Here is a 15,179-nt window from a genome sequence, read left to right as displayed (position 1 = left end):
AGATTTCGCTACCTATCGTAGCTCCCCAAGTGCATCACGATGCTGGGTGGGCACCGGTCCCATACACTGGCCGGAATTTCATGAAAAAATTTCTTCCCCCATGAGGACTCGAACCAGCGCGCATTCCGTAACGCGAGTCCTAGGCAAGATGCGTTAGACCGCGACGCCATGGCGCGGGACGGACGACCATATGAAGAGTGAATTATTTTAACTTGAACAATTTCAAGGGAAAAATTGTTCCGGGTCCGGGTATCAATCCCGAGATCTTAGGCTGAACGCACCAACGCTTTTATTTTATTTCAATCCTGTAAAATTCTCACTCTTCCATCGCTGTATGTATTGCAGTGTTTGTTATATACCAAAATGAATATACATCCCTTTGAACTTGCATTTTCACGAACACCATACGAGAAGTTGGAAAGATATAAGACTTGATTTTTGCAGATACAAGACTACACAAAACAGTTTTTATTATGTCTCTCTGAAGTTTTATAATAGCTTACCTAATTCAACTAAAATTTTAAATTATGACTCATTCAAAACGACAATTAAAAGAAAATTGTATGAACACAGTTTCTATAACATTAACGAATATTTTAACTTGGCTAATAATTTTGTATGATTTTATTTATATTGACGTTGCTATGCATAAGGTACTTATGTGAAAGCAATAAAGTAGCTATCTATCTATCTATCTATCTATCTATCTATCTATCTATCTATCTATCTATCTATCTATCTATCTATCTATCTATCTATCTATCTATCTATCTATCTATCTATCTATCTATCTATCTATCTATCTATCTATCTATCTATCTACCTACCTACCTACCTACCTACCTACCTACCTACCTACCTACCTACCTACCTACCTACCTACCTACCTACCTACCTACCTACCTACCTACCTACCTACCTACCTACCTACCTATCTATCTATCTATCTATCTATCTATCTATCTATCTATCTATCTATCTATCTATCTATCTATCTATCTATCTATCTATCTATCTATCTATCAATTTTGCTAGGTACCCAGGAACTACTTCACCCGACACCGTCTCAACTTTTCCCTTTATGTCTACATAACTCGAGTGGGCCTACATGTCGTCGCGGCGCTGGTAGATGCAACATATCTGTACAATTACATCCGAGGCCGTCGTTCTAGTTAGCTCTACCGAAGCGGAGTAAAGAATCGTCATCCTGCGTACTATAGGGTAAAGTTGCCTAATTCCGTGGTACGTTTCTTTCACTGAATGTCACAGGATTGGGTATCTTAATAGGAAACTCACCAATGTTTCAAAAGTAAGCGAAAGATGCACTCTTTCGAGAAAGATGTCTGGCGCTATGGTCGAACTCAAAGATTGACTAACATTCAATTTAAAAAAAAAAGTATCACGGGATTAGGAGTATCACGGAATTAGGCAATTTTATCCTACAGGGTGAACCGTAAGAAATGTCATTAATTCAGGTTACTATTCTTTGAGATATTTCAAACAAACATGTTTAATACTCGTACAATTTTGCTCCTTTTTACTTTCTTTGCAAGATAAAAATGATTTTATATGAAGCACTGCATAGCGTGTTTTGGTAAAAGGATGGATTTAATTTCCAATATGCTCAGTCAGTTTAAGAGAGCAGTGTATTGTGATAATAAGTAACGGTTAGGAACGACCCTTTGCATGTCGGCCATACTGAGGCCTATTGTGCACCCCGAATGTTATGGGATGAATGAGAATGAGGGTTTACCAGCCCACTGGCCTCATGTAACCCCTCACCCGCTCACTCAATGGGGAGCTCCTAACCTCCCCAGCTCTATGTTCATACCGCGAAGGTGAGTTAGCGAGTCTAACTCCGAACCTAGCGGGCCCAGGTTCGATTCCCGGTTGGGACGAGTTGCCTGGGTGAGGTTTTTTCGGGGCTTTTCCCTCACTCCAATGGATGAATATCAGGTAACTTTATCAGGCGATTGGAACCCCAATCATCTTCGCCACTTCCTTTCCTCCCCTATCATTCTTTCATTCATCACCCCATTACTTCTTCTGATTTTCAGATCGCTCTACAGGCGGCCCTCCGAAACTGCTGGCTCTGTAGACCGGCCTCCGTGGATTGTATTCATGTGATGATGGATAGCTTCTGCAACGGAACCCGGGGCAGACCTTCTCGGAGGAGGACTTCCGCCTCGGACCGTTAAGGGAGCCTTGGGGGGGTTGCCGAAGCAGGAGTGGTACATGGACTCTGTGGCTGTAGGGACCGGTCGTTAAGGGGGTCAAGTGGTTAGGTCGGTGCGCGTAGAGGATCGGCAGGCACGCAACTCGTCTCATATTGGGGGGTATACAATAGACCTCAGGTCGTAGTGCGAGGGATGTTCCTTCCCTCCCTCCTAATAAGAAAAAAAATTCTATTTCAGTAATGTTAGCTTCACCAAAACGTTTGAACGGAGCCGCCATTTTCAGTTTACAGTCTATGCGGTAAACGAATAACGATCGCAGTGCATGTTTTATAGTACGTACCGTACATAATTTGGAGTTTAAAATGTTCGTAAACAAAGAAACAAATGGTAGGGAGGTGATAAAAACATAAGAAAGTATATAAAGATTAGAAGAAGTAAAGTACTCTAATACAATAAATTAAATATTAATTGATTCACCAAAATTCTGTTTCACTAATGTTACCTTTACCAAAACGTTTGAACAGAGCCGCTATTTTCAATTGACTATCTATGCGGGAAAAGAATGACGATCGCAAAACATGTTTAATAGTGCCGTAAAGAACTTGCAGTTTCAAATATTGGCAAACAAATAAACAAATGCTAGGGAAGTGATAAAAACAAAAAAATGCTAAGACAGTGATAAAAATAAACAAATACTAGGGAAGTGATAAAATTACAGCGATACACAGCCATGAGTGGTTAAAACACGTCCTTTCGTACCATTTCATTGGTCAACAGTAGTATGATGTAGTAAAAGTGTAATAGTCAATGAAAAATCCCACATCTGACCGGAACTCGAACCCGCACTACCTGTATGACAGACTGAATACCTGACCACTCAACCACTGTAGGATCACACTACTGTTCTCCAACCACGAGAAAGTCTCTGCCGGATGAGACGAAGGGGGATAATGCTGTGAATGAATGTTGGTGTCATAAGATGTCATAAGGTCACACACGTGGGCACTCTTATCTCTATTGGCTAGCTCTCACAGCACAAACCATAACATTGATACAGACATATTGATACTACCCTAGTTACAAAATTAGATCACAGTTAATCTCCTGGGGTGCTATTCATAGACATTTCGCAGCACGCACTACGAGCGTACTAAGCTAGCCCCGGCTATCCACTGGTTACTAGTACAGAATTCAAATCATATTCTATCGCTAACACTGGTTTATGAATACGAAAAACGCTGATAATCCACCGAAAACCCGCGCTAAAAATGTCTATGAATACGGCCCCTGGTCTTTTAATCTCTTCATACAGGAAATAACATATGCAGGAGAGCGCATGGTTTTTAAACTGGCTTATAACGGTAATATTATTTATCTACTTCGTTCCAATAGATGAGGCAATAGTAAGCACATTCCTTTCACGGTTGATCTGGTTGGAAAACAGTAAGGCTGAAATTATTATACCTAATTGTGACGGAAAATAGACGTGCGGCTATGTTTAGAATAAGTTTAACAAAACTGCAATTGATAGATTATAATTTCTGTACTGTAGGACTGACTGTTGCTGTGTATTGCCGGCAATAATCCTGATAGCCTGATAACGTATCAACTGATAACCTGTGGTCGCTGATAACGCTGTATCATTGTGAGTCAAGATAGTGCACATGTAGGACAGTGGACACGGTCGTGCTTCGTGGACGAAGGTACGTTCATGTAACAATGTACTGTAGGTACCTACAGGGGACACTGTTGTACCTTTAATCACTTTTCATATTGACTTTTTTTATTTTGGGACATTAAAATTTTAAATAAAAAATATGTCTGAAATAATTATTGAAGATTACTTTAGAACGTCCTACAGGTACTTTCCTGTTTTACAGATCTATTAAGGATGAAAAAAATAAAATGAAGTGATATGTAAAGTGTTCCATGGTACAACAGGTTCGTGTACCTTGGAACATTGAAACACAGGGAATATAGGTGGTAATATAACTGTAAAATCTCACGATCATTAAAAAATGTATTTGCCATCATTTGCAGGCTTCTCTGATTGAGATTTAATTTCCTGGAGGAGCCATAACTGCTTCAACAACTTTTTAAAAAGCATCCTGATCAATTAGAGTCCTCCTAACTCCAGACTTACTTCATGGCATGATTTTAAAATTAAAAAAATATTGAAAGTTAGAATGTATAAAACAGTGTTATATTACCGGTTGTTCTGTATGGTTGTGTAACTTTGACTCTCATTTTGAGAGAGGAACAGAGGTTAAGAGTGTTCGAGAATAAAGTGCTTAGAAAAATATTTGGGGCTAAGAGGGATGAAGTTACAGGAGAATGGAAGAAGTTACATAACGCAGAACTGCACGCATTGTATTCCTCATCTAACTTACTTACTTACGTACAAACGCAGAACTGCACGCATTGTATTCCTCATCTAACTTACTTACTTACTTACAAACGACTTTTAAGGAACCCGAAGGTTCATTCCCGCCCTCACGTCGGTCCCTATCCTGTGCAAGATTAATCCACTCACTATCATCATATCCCACCTCCCTCAAATACATTTTAATATCCTCCCATCTACGTCTCGGCCTCCCCAAAGGTCTATTTCCCTATGGTCCCCCAACTAACACTCTATATTCCTCAGCTAACATAACTAGGAATATTAAATCCAGACATTTGAGATGGGCAGGGCATGTAGCACGTATGGGTCTATCCATAAATGCGTGTAGAGTGTTAGTTGGGAAACCGGAGGGAAAAAGCCCTTTGGGGAGGCTGAGAAGTAGATGGAAGGATATTATTAAAAGGATTTGAGGGAGGTGGGATATGATGGGACTGGATTAATCTTGCTCAGGATAGGGACCGATGGAGAGCTTATTTGAGGAAGGCAATGAACCTCCGAGTTCTCTAAAAGTCATTTGAAAGTATGACTTATTTCTAAATATGATAAAATATGCATTTAAATTACCAATAAGAACCGTGTCATCGTGTTCATAAAAGCTAGAAATGTGTTCAATTTAAGTTTCTAAAAAGAGGTCAGTACAAAAATCTGACGTCATACAAATTCGAGCTCTAGTGATAATAATAGTAATGCTAATCACAATCATCCTGTGTGGCGCCAGTAATATTTCTCAACTACATAGTCATCAATCACGGGTTTGATTCCCTGAAATGAAATGGACGTTTATTTCCAATTAATGTCTGTTCTGCGTCATATGCTTACCGCACGTTATCTACTTATCAGACGCTATATCTGTCATATTCATCACTTGACCAGTTTAATGTATAGCCACGGTAGATATTGCTTGGAAATTCCCGACAAGAAACGAGGAATTTGGATAAAAAATTAAATTCTTGTTCTCCACCACAAACTCCATCGTGACAAATACAATAATAATAATAATAGTAATAATAATAATAATAATAATAATAATAATAATAATAATAATAATAATAAAAATATCATCAAACCGTAATGAGTTTGCAATTAAAGACGACACATTATAAGAAAGGGATCGTCCAGTCTAGGCTCATTTCAGTGATTGTGCTATTATCTCAAATAATTTGTATTCTTCATTCAGGTATTCTGTCTTCATTATTAGGTTGGAAAAAAAATGGCTTATTTAACGATGCTCCCAACTGTAGAGGTTATATCAGCGTCTCCGGTGTGCCGGAATTTTGTCCCGCAGGAATCCTTTTACATGCCAATAAATCTACTGACATGAGCCTGTCGCATTTAAACACATTTAAATGCCATCGACCTAGGCCGAGATCGAACCCGGAGCCTCTAGCATAGAAGGCCAGCGCTATACCAATTACGCTACCGAGGCCGACGTTCGAGAATATTTTCTGCAATTTTGAGATATATATTTAAATGTTAATTTTATTACTTCAGTCTTCAAATCGATGGCTGAGAAGCTCGTCAGCTCTCGGCAATAAAATCTCGCTACACAGGATGAGTAAAAAATATGGAACAATGCTTGTAACTTTCTTATTTCTAATTTTACAAAGAAAGTATTTATACAAATTTGTAGGGTATCAAAGGAGAAATATTTTGAACACAGTTTCAAATACTATGCTTTTCATTTATAAAGAGTGTGCCAATGAGACTTTTTTAATGGCAGCATTTACAAAGCCTCGTCAAATTAATGTACAGAAGCATTAAAATTTCCCTTTGTTCAGTGCACATACATTGTCATCAAAAGATGTAATTTTTACAAAACAGTTTATAAATGGCAAGACAAAATATGATTTTGTACGTACTGAGACCTGAAGAATCCAAAAATGGGGTACATGGTACCATTTAAAAACAGTCTCATTGGCACACTCTTTATAAATGAAAAGCATCGTATTTGACACTGTGTTCAAAATATTCCATCTTTGATACCCTACAACTTTTGTATAAATAGTCCCTTCATAAAATTAGAAATAAGAATGTTACAAGCATTGTTCTATACTTTTTCCTCACCCTGTATAAATCCCAAAAGAGTAGCTGCCCTTCATTAAGGGTTCCCAAAAGGCATAGCATACTAAACTAATAAAAATAATAATAAACATTTGTATTATCAGTATCATTATTATTATTATTATTATTATTATTATCATTTTCAAAAGGAAGCTACCCTTGGGAAGTTACATTTATTTAATAAGTATTAATAATAAGATACAATATAAAGTACTTTAGGTGTACAGATGATTACGTAAAATCTGAACAGAATATTTATTACGTCTAGAGCAATAATTTTCAAAAATTTTAAAGGTATTCCAAAAGACTTAAAACTTTCAACTGAGAATTTTGGAATTGTTCCCCTTGCTCCGAACAATGGTTCAAAGGCTTCAATCTGTCCTAGTATACGACAGTAATCCCTAAAGTACTGAATCGTAGGCTCATAGATGGTCTTCTGAAATTCACTCGCTGTACAATGAGAAAGTAAAAGTAGAGCAATTCAGATGGGACAGGAGCCTTGCCTTCCTCAAGCACTCGTCCATTCGGTAAGGAGAGCTGTCCCACAGTGTGCGAGCTTACCGAGTAGATTTCAAGTTATGATACGGGCCTAGAACCTGCTTACAACGTGGATAATTAATTTCATGTACACTACCAGATTTCCCGACTGATACTCGCTTACCACCCGATCCACCCCAATTGTTTACGCATGGGATATTTGTACCGCAATAATATCACCAGGATTTTATCTTGCAATATAATACCTACGCACTTGAGTTGATTGTCAGCTTTTTAGAAACTCAGTTAAAGCGTACCTTAGTTGCCAAGCAAACATTGACTTTGGAACGTACAGGGGCCCATTCCACAGTGTTAACATCTTACAAATTAACAATTTACAAATCACACGTAAAACATCACAAAGATTTGTAATTGTTATTAACATTGTTTACATTTTACGATTTTTAGGAAATTAATTTGAATTCCAAAGGTATAATATTTTTCAAGAGAACTTAATCTTTGTGAACGCAGTAATTATATTTTTTGTAGAAATGTCTTCAGAAGGTTGCATTAAAGAAATAGAGGATCTAGAGAGAAAAGGAAGATATAATTTAATGTACCGCGAGGTAAAATGTTTGGATTTAACAAATAAGAATAGAAAATCCGTGTGGCTGATAGAAGAAGAAGCTACAGTAGAATAGCGGCAACAATGTAGATATTAGCAGATAGAATTCGTATATAAAACTTCCATTTCCACGCTTCATGTTGTGAATTAAAAATTTACACGAACATTAAAATTCACCTTAAGTGGTGTTTTCATTTCTGCCTCTCACAGTGAATATATCGAATGTTCAATTCATGAAAAGTTTTTTTTTCTCGTACTCTATGTTTTAAAGATTATAAAATGTAATAGAGAGACAATTGCTTAGGCTGAACTGTAATGGAAATTCAAGTGTAATGTATTATCCACAATCATTAGAATAATAGCAACAACATTATATATATATATATATATATATATATATATATATATATATATATATATATATATATATATATAACAAATTAAAGACCGAGAAAATTCTTCAACGAATACATGAGTAAGATGTACTTGCACCTAAGCATGAATATGATATCCATTCTTGTACAGCAGTGGCAAAAAAAAAACCGGACCGACCCTTGTACCTGATTTCAGAGCCTTGTTCACTCCAGAGCACGATAGACTGGTAACTAAGGCTTTCGTGGTTCGAATCCTGCCTGGAAAAGAAACTTTTTCTTTTGTTCCTTATTCAAATTTATTCCCAATACTATTCGATTGCAGCGATATTTTACTACTTAATTAACTTATTATTCCCAGAACATGAATTTTACCAATCGGAAAGTATTGGGAATAAATTTGAATAAGGAACAAAAAAAAAAGTTTCCTTCCCAGGCAGGATTCGAACCACGTAAGTCTTAGTTACCCATCTATCGTGCTCTGGAGTGAACAAGGCTCTGAAATCAGCTACAAGGGTCGGTCCAGTTTTTTTTTTGCCACTACTATACATGCACAGAATATCTTGAGAGATGATTCAATACATTAATGCATAATCCTCCTATATAAACGGTCAAAGGACAAAATTTATTAATATAAAAAGTATACGTAATTTTAAAAAGTTCAGAAGTGAAAATTTTATATTATTCTAACATCAAGACTGGCAAAATTTTAAGAAACGATATGTAATAGACCTACATGTAATACTAAAAATCCTGAATTCGACCTTTTATTGCCAAAAACTACTGTCACCTCGCTCCGTACCTAAAATTCCCGTTTTTGCCGGATTTTTCCTGCCGTCTAACAACATTGGACTCATTCTATCTCCTACTGAAGGACAGGCAAAGTGTAGTTGGTTTCGTTGGTGAGTGCAATACTCGAGGAAGAGGAAGAAGAAGGGTGCTGACATCTGGTGAGCAAGCAGCAGCACGCGAGCTGAGCTTTTAAAAATGGAACAGCACCTGTCGCAAAGCACAACCGCTAGAGCTAACAAGCCGAAGTGTTTGCTTTAAATTTACTCCTACTTAAATTTCTTTTTCATCCAGTCTCCCTTCGCCTTATCATTTTCTCTTCTTAGTTCGTTGTTTAGTTTCTTGTAGTTTCTTCGACCTTCTCCTGTGTTGATGTTTTTTTTTTTCCTTTTCTCCTCTCCTCCATCTTCTCCAACATTTTCCCTATGACCCAAGGTTTCTTATTATTCACACCTTTTTTGCATCCTATTGTTTCTTCTGCTGTCATCTGTATACAGCTTATAGATGAGTCCAGTACTCATTATTATTATTCTCAGATGTGGATTGTAATGTAGCGACTTTCTCTTGAAAATTCACTTCCAAATTACCCCTTTCCTCTTCGTTCTTCAGTTTTTCCAAGTTCAATTTCTTCGTCACTTGTCTTCCTCATATCTTCTTCAGACGAATATCTACTTCGCCTATCAGCAGGACATGATACGAATTAAGATACGTTCCTGGCAAAGTCTTTGCATTTTTTTAGCAACTGCGGAATTTTTTCTGTACCAGTTACAGTCAATATGATATCTGCACTCGTCTCTTGGGCATGTAGGCTACACATGTATCTTCTGAAATATGTTAATTTAATCCTGAAAGTAGAAACTGTACTTAAAGCTCTTGTACATGTGCATATTTATGCATAATAAGCCACCGGCGTGGCTCAGTCGGTTAAGGCGCTTGCCTGCTGGTTTGAAGTTGTGCTCGGGCGCGGGTTCGATTCCCGCTTGGGCTGATTACCTGATTGGGTTTTTTCCGAGGATTTCCCCAACCGTAAGGTGAATTTCAGGTAATCTATGGCGAATCCTCGGCCTCATCTCGCAAAATACCATCTCGCTATCACCAATTTCATCGACGTTAAATAACCTCGTAGTTGATATAGCGTTGTTAAATAACCAACTTAAAAAAATATGTATAATATTACATGTATGTTCGTATTTTAGAGTATTAATATACATATGTTATACACTTATAAATTTCTTTAAATGTACAATAATAATTTTTCCGAAAGTACTGTAGTTCCGAAAGCAAAATATAATGGCTCTTAAGATCTGGCAACACTGCCCATAGCTTTAAGATCTCTTCTCAGTGTTTCTCCACTGCCTTTGAACACTATCTCGTTCTGACACCATTTATGTAACTTTTGTGCAGTTGGTAGATACTTATTTACGACCACAATAGACTAATGTCAGGGAATCTGGCGTCTAATAATTCATTTATCCAGGACTACGGTATTTTTATTTGCAGAAGCTGGTGACATTGCTTCGGAGTTATAGTAACTAGATTCTTGTTTTTCAGCTAGCTTGCCTTATTTCTGCATCTTACAACAGTCGTTTTACAGATTTGTCTCGCTTCTCTACGCATTACCTTTCCTGACTTGGACAAATTGAACTGCTCGAGTATTAATTGAAACTGAGGATACTTGTGACTATAGCATGACGTCATACATTGTAGTTCTGGCGTCCGCCGATACGTTTTCCGCCGTGTCGACTGGTACTTGATCGTCAACATAAAAATTGTTTCAATGTTTTTGTTCCTATTCAGCAGAATTCCATTATAAGGCATACAATTTGTTTCCATTGTTTTTTTTTAACCTGTGTATATACGTATGTAGAAGTTGTATAGAACTAGGAATAAACCACGTTCTTATCGTTCTATTGATGCATTTTTTTTAATTATATACATTATTATATGCATTGGGTGAACCGTAAGTAATGTCATTAATTTCAGGGGGTTATTCTACGAGATATTTGAAACGAAAAAGTTTAATACAATTTTGCTCGTTTTTGCTTCATTTTCCAGATAAAAAATGTTTTACATTAATCGTTTTATAGCGTGTTTTGGAAAAGCCGGTGATTTAATTCCCAATGTGCTCAGTCATTTTAAGAGAGCAGCGTATTAATGATAATAACTTATTGAAACAATTTCAGTTTTCTCCTTTAAATGTGCAGAAATATGATTCGAACAAATGCAACATTTCATTCTGAAAAGGAATTTTAAAATGTTACATTTGTTCAGATCAAATTTTTGCGCATTTAAAGGACAAAATCTAATATATTTTTTTTTCAGTCATTCATTACCCGTTCCCAAAACATGCTATGAAATATTTCATATAAAATAATTTTTATCTCGAAAAGGAAGCAAAAACGAGAAAAATTGTATTAAACTTATTTGTTTGAAATATCTCAAAGAATAACTCCCAGGAATTAATGACATTACTTACAGTTCACTCTGTGTGTATGTATGTGTGTGTGTGTGTGTGTGTGTGTGTGTGTGTCTGTGTGGGTGTGTGTGTGTGTATAGGCACATTTCTCACTTCTACCAACCTGCAAGTCTTGCAGTTCGAAGAAAGAAATGTCTCTAAATGTATGCAAAACACTGTAAGAAATATAATTTATTATAATGATGATAATGAATAAGTTTATTACATATGAAGTCTCATTAGTGTAACAAGTAGCTAATCGGCGATGTATTCAATGGAAGAGGAAAGGAACTGGGCACACTACCCCATAATCTCCTAGCCTAGTTGCCTCATAAGTGGTGTCCCTTATTGGTTTCACTTGTCTTAGACATGTCTTCGGACAGTTGACTAAACAAACAATACAATATAATGTAATATAATATAATATAATACATCCTCTGGTTGAGGTTCTGGCTGATATATACATCTATTATCATGCAGTAGGCCTACATCTCTCTTGACGCTATGTGTCAGAGGAAGAACAATTGTTTGTATACGTCTGAAATCTGATTAGTGTAATATGTAGCTAGTCGGCGATAAATGCAATGAAAGGGGGAAGAAATTGGCCACCTTAACCCATTATCTGCTAGCCTAGTTGCCTCATAAGTGGTACCTTCTTGGTATCACTTGTGAGTTTGACCTATCCTCGGACAGTTGACTAAACAACAACAACAGCAATACAATACAATATAATATAATATAATATAATATAATATATAGTGTCATAGTGTACCTATATATTTATAACAGGCTATAATAATTATTATATTACGTATTTTAATATAGTCTAATACATGGTATGGTAAGATATGGTATAATGCGATCACTTTTCATTCTTCGAAAATCAGCATCCCACTCGATGAAAAAAATGCTTACTGTAGGTCTACGTTGTAAAAGACGCTGTTTATCAGAATGGTAATAATGATTGATGGAGAACTGGAGAAACGACTGCATGGGAAACGGAAATTCCACTTGGAGTCTTTATGACCTTTTGCGTGGAAAGGAAATGTTCTAGTCGTTTGTCTGAAGGTGCGGGTTTTATCTTACAAAATGAATTGTTACTGGGCACATACAGAAACCTCCCCTCAAACTGCGAACATTGCTGTATCTCCACAGCATATAGGCAAACAACTTAGAAAAAAATCAGTTACTCTAACTAACTGTAAGATTGGATATTTTAAATTTGAATTAAATAGTTTCGAAAAACTGAGTACCCCTCAAACCTCGAGTAGATAGGCCTATTGTTTAGGCAGCTGGCGAAGCGCATTGAGCACACAAGGTCATGACACGTGACAGTGTAGTCATTCACGGAGTATGGAACTCAACTACTCTCTACAAGTAAACGCCATTCTTTTCTTAATGCAATAGTTTAAGCAAGTTTCCGCATTCTCACAGCATGATCAGCTAATACATATATACATATATATATATATATATATATATATATATATATATATATATATATATATGTTATCGAGAACTGGGTGCGCTGTTTGAAGGGTGGTTACATTTCTTTTGACTCCTTAGACTCACACGAGACGGTGGGAATCTCATGGCATGAATCCCCAAGTTAAACTGTACAGAAATTATTAAATAACTCATCTCTTACTTTATAAGAACACACGAATGCAGCAGTGATAATACTCTGGAATCTCCTTTATCGGACTGGGTCATATCTAATAATTATTGTTGCTAGGTGACGTTATCAGCCAATACTGAGCGATACATGCCACAAAAATTAAATTACGAGTAGAAAAGGAAGTTTCCATGTTTGTCAGGCAATTGCTCTGGTAAAGTCTATTTTTTTTAATTTATGATGATTTTGAGTTGAGAGAAAGAGGAACTACACTTTCTAGGCCTATATTATTACTATTTTTTTATTGTCACATAGACAAAACTTGCAATGGAAGCTTACGTCTTTGAAACGCAGATTAACGCAACACTGTACCAAACTCTAGGGCTTGAAGAGTGGATTCCAACACGTACGAGTATATTATAGGCCTGGATGACCAGTTACTAAAAATGTATTTTTAAAACGGTCCTTTGGTCAAATTTCTTGATTAAATATCGGTTCAATTTTTACGGCAATAGCTGGCCTAAACTAGTTCGTAATATCACGTATATGTGATGTTCTAAACTCGAATCTCCGTACTTTGACATTTTATTTTGTTCTTTTTACTTAATTTTCAATCCTTCAGTAATTGTTCTTCCTCTGACACACAATATCGTCAAGTGAGATGTACTGCCTGATAATAGATGTAGGCCTATATATAAGCCAGAACCTCAATCAGAGGTGGTATATTATATTATATTATATTATATTATATTATATTATATTATATTATATTATATTATATATTATATTGTATCGTGTATTACATTTAGATTCAGAACTGTTGCGTCGTGCCACAATGTCTAGAGTTTCGTTCGGCATTCGTTCTCATCATTTAACAGCCAATATCACGCTCGTGATCAAAACGAGTAACAAATGATGAAAAATTACAAATAGTGAGATATGGCGTTGTTAATGAAGTTTGATGCCCGTTTAATTGAAAACCTTGAAAGTTTAAATGTCAGATATAAAACCAGTCATTAATAATGTGACCTCTACACTGTCTGGTAACTATTTCACGCACCCCAGTGCATTTCGATAATTTAAACAATTTTATAATTATCTGAAGGTCTCGCGCATTCACTTTTTAACTTACAGCATTAATGTTAACTGAATAACGAATATCCTGAACTTCAGACACATTTACGTCACAAAATGAAGTTTTTTTATTGTTATTAGGAATAAAAAAATTAAATAAGTAACGTTCAAAATGATGAGTTACTCAACAACACGACAGTAATAACAATCCTGAGTCCTTCAATTGTTCCTTCGTACTACGTATAATTTGTATTATAATAATTCCTAACTTATAATTGACAGCACGCGACGAATCAACTTTTCAATTTTCTACGAGCAGTCATGTTCAATGTTATATAGTCGCTGTTATTGATGCAGCCTCACTAAACGACGAAGATCGTGAACATGACATTCTCGAATTTTGTTGCTCATAGCGAATTTTGTTTTGAGTCCAAATTAGGACTTATGGCGAGAACTGGTTGAAAAATGTCACGGGTTCGAATCCAGCATGACAATGAACTGTAACACGTTGTAGCTGTGAACTAGTGCTCGCGTAAGTAAAGTGAAATATGTAGTCTATGGTGACTTTTCTTCCTTTTTCCAACAAATAATTATATCATGCTCCATGACAAGCTGTCTGTAGGGCTTCCATATCTTCTATCATTAGACACCAGGTCTTCTCCATGACGTCTGATTTGTAACTGCTAGTCTTAGTCGATTTGTCTGCCTCCTCCTCATTCGCATTTGCTACGTTCATCTCCGTATTATAGATGGACATACAGTAGGGCTCCTGTTTGTAGGTTACATGAAGTGTAACGTGAGATATGACGTGATATGTTCAAGCTTAAAAATTACGTGTATATGATAGTAGTAGTAGGGTTTAAGAAGGGCGCGTCAGCTACTATGGCTATTTGCGCCCTTATCTAAAATTCTTAATGTAACAAATACATAAATAATATAATAATCAGAGTGCTAAAAGAACTAAAAAGCGTTGTCACCATAAAACGAGGCACACAAATGCAGTATACATAAGGTGATTTCTACAGAATCATAAAAGTGAGCAATTCTACCACACTAGGTGGTATTCAAGACGAACAAATAAAACAATAAAACTAAGGCCACCAGAGATAACTTGTCAATCATATTTTAAAA

At 36.3% G+C, this 15,179-nt stretch overlaps 1 protein-coding gene across 1 annotated transcript in view; it reads left to right on the top strand.

The window, feature by feature from the left end:
- Nucleotides 1-3,820: 3,820 nt before the first annotated feature.
- LOC138705767 (uncharacterized) overlaps nt 3,821-15,179 on the top strand; it is a 29,674-nt gene continuing 18,315 nt past the window's right edge. The window contains exon 1 of the mRNA XM_069834401.1: nt 3,821-3,880. The gene's annotated coding sequence lies outside the window, so the exon portion shown is untranslated. The remainder of the gene's footprint in view (nt 3,881-15,179) is intronic.

Source organism: Periplaneta americana, chromosome 1 (assembly GCF_040183065.1).
Source record: "Periplaneta americana isolate PAMFEO1 chromosome 1, P.americana_PAMFEO1_priV1, whole genome shotgun sequence".
Lineage (NCBI taxonomy): Eukaryota > Metazoa > Arthropoda > Insecta > Blattodea > Blattidae > Periplaneta > Periplaneta americana.
Note: the sequence above shows the minus strand (reverse complement) of the source record. Positions and strands in the feature narration are given on the sequence as shown.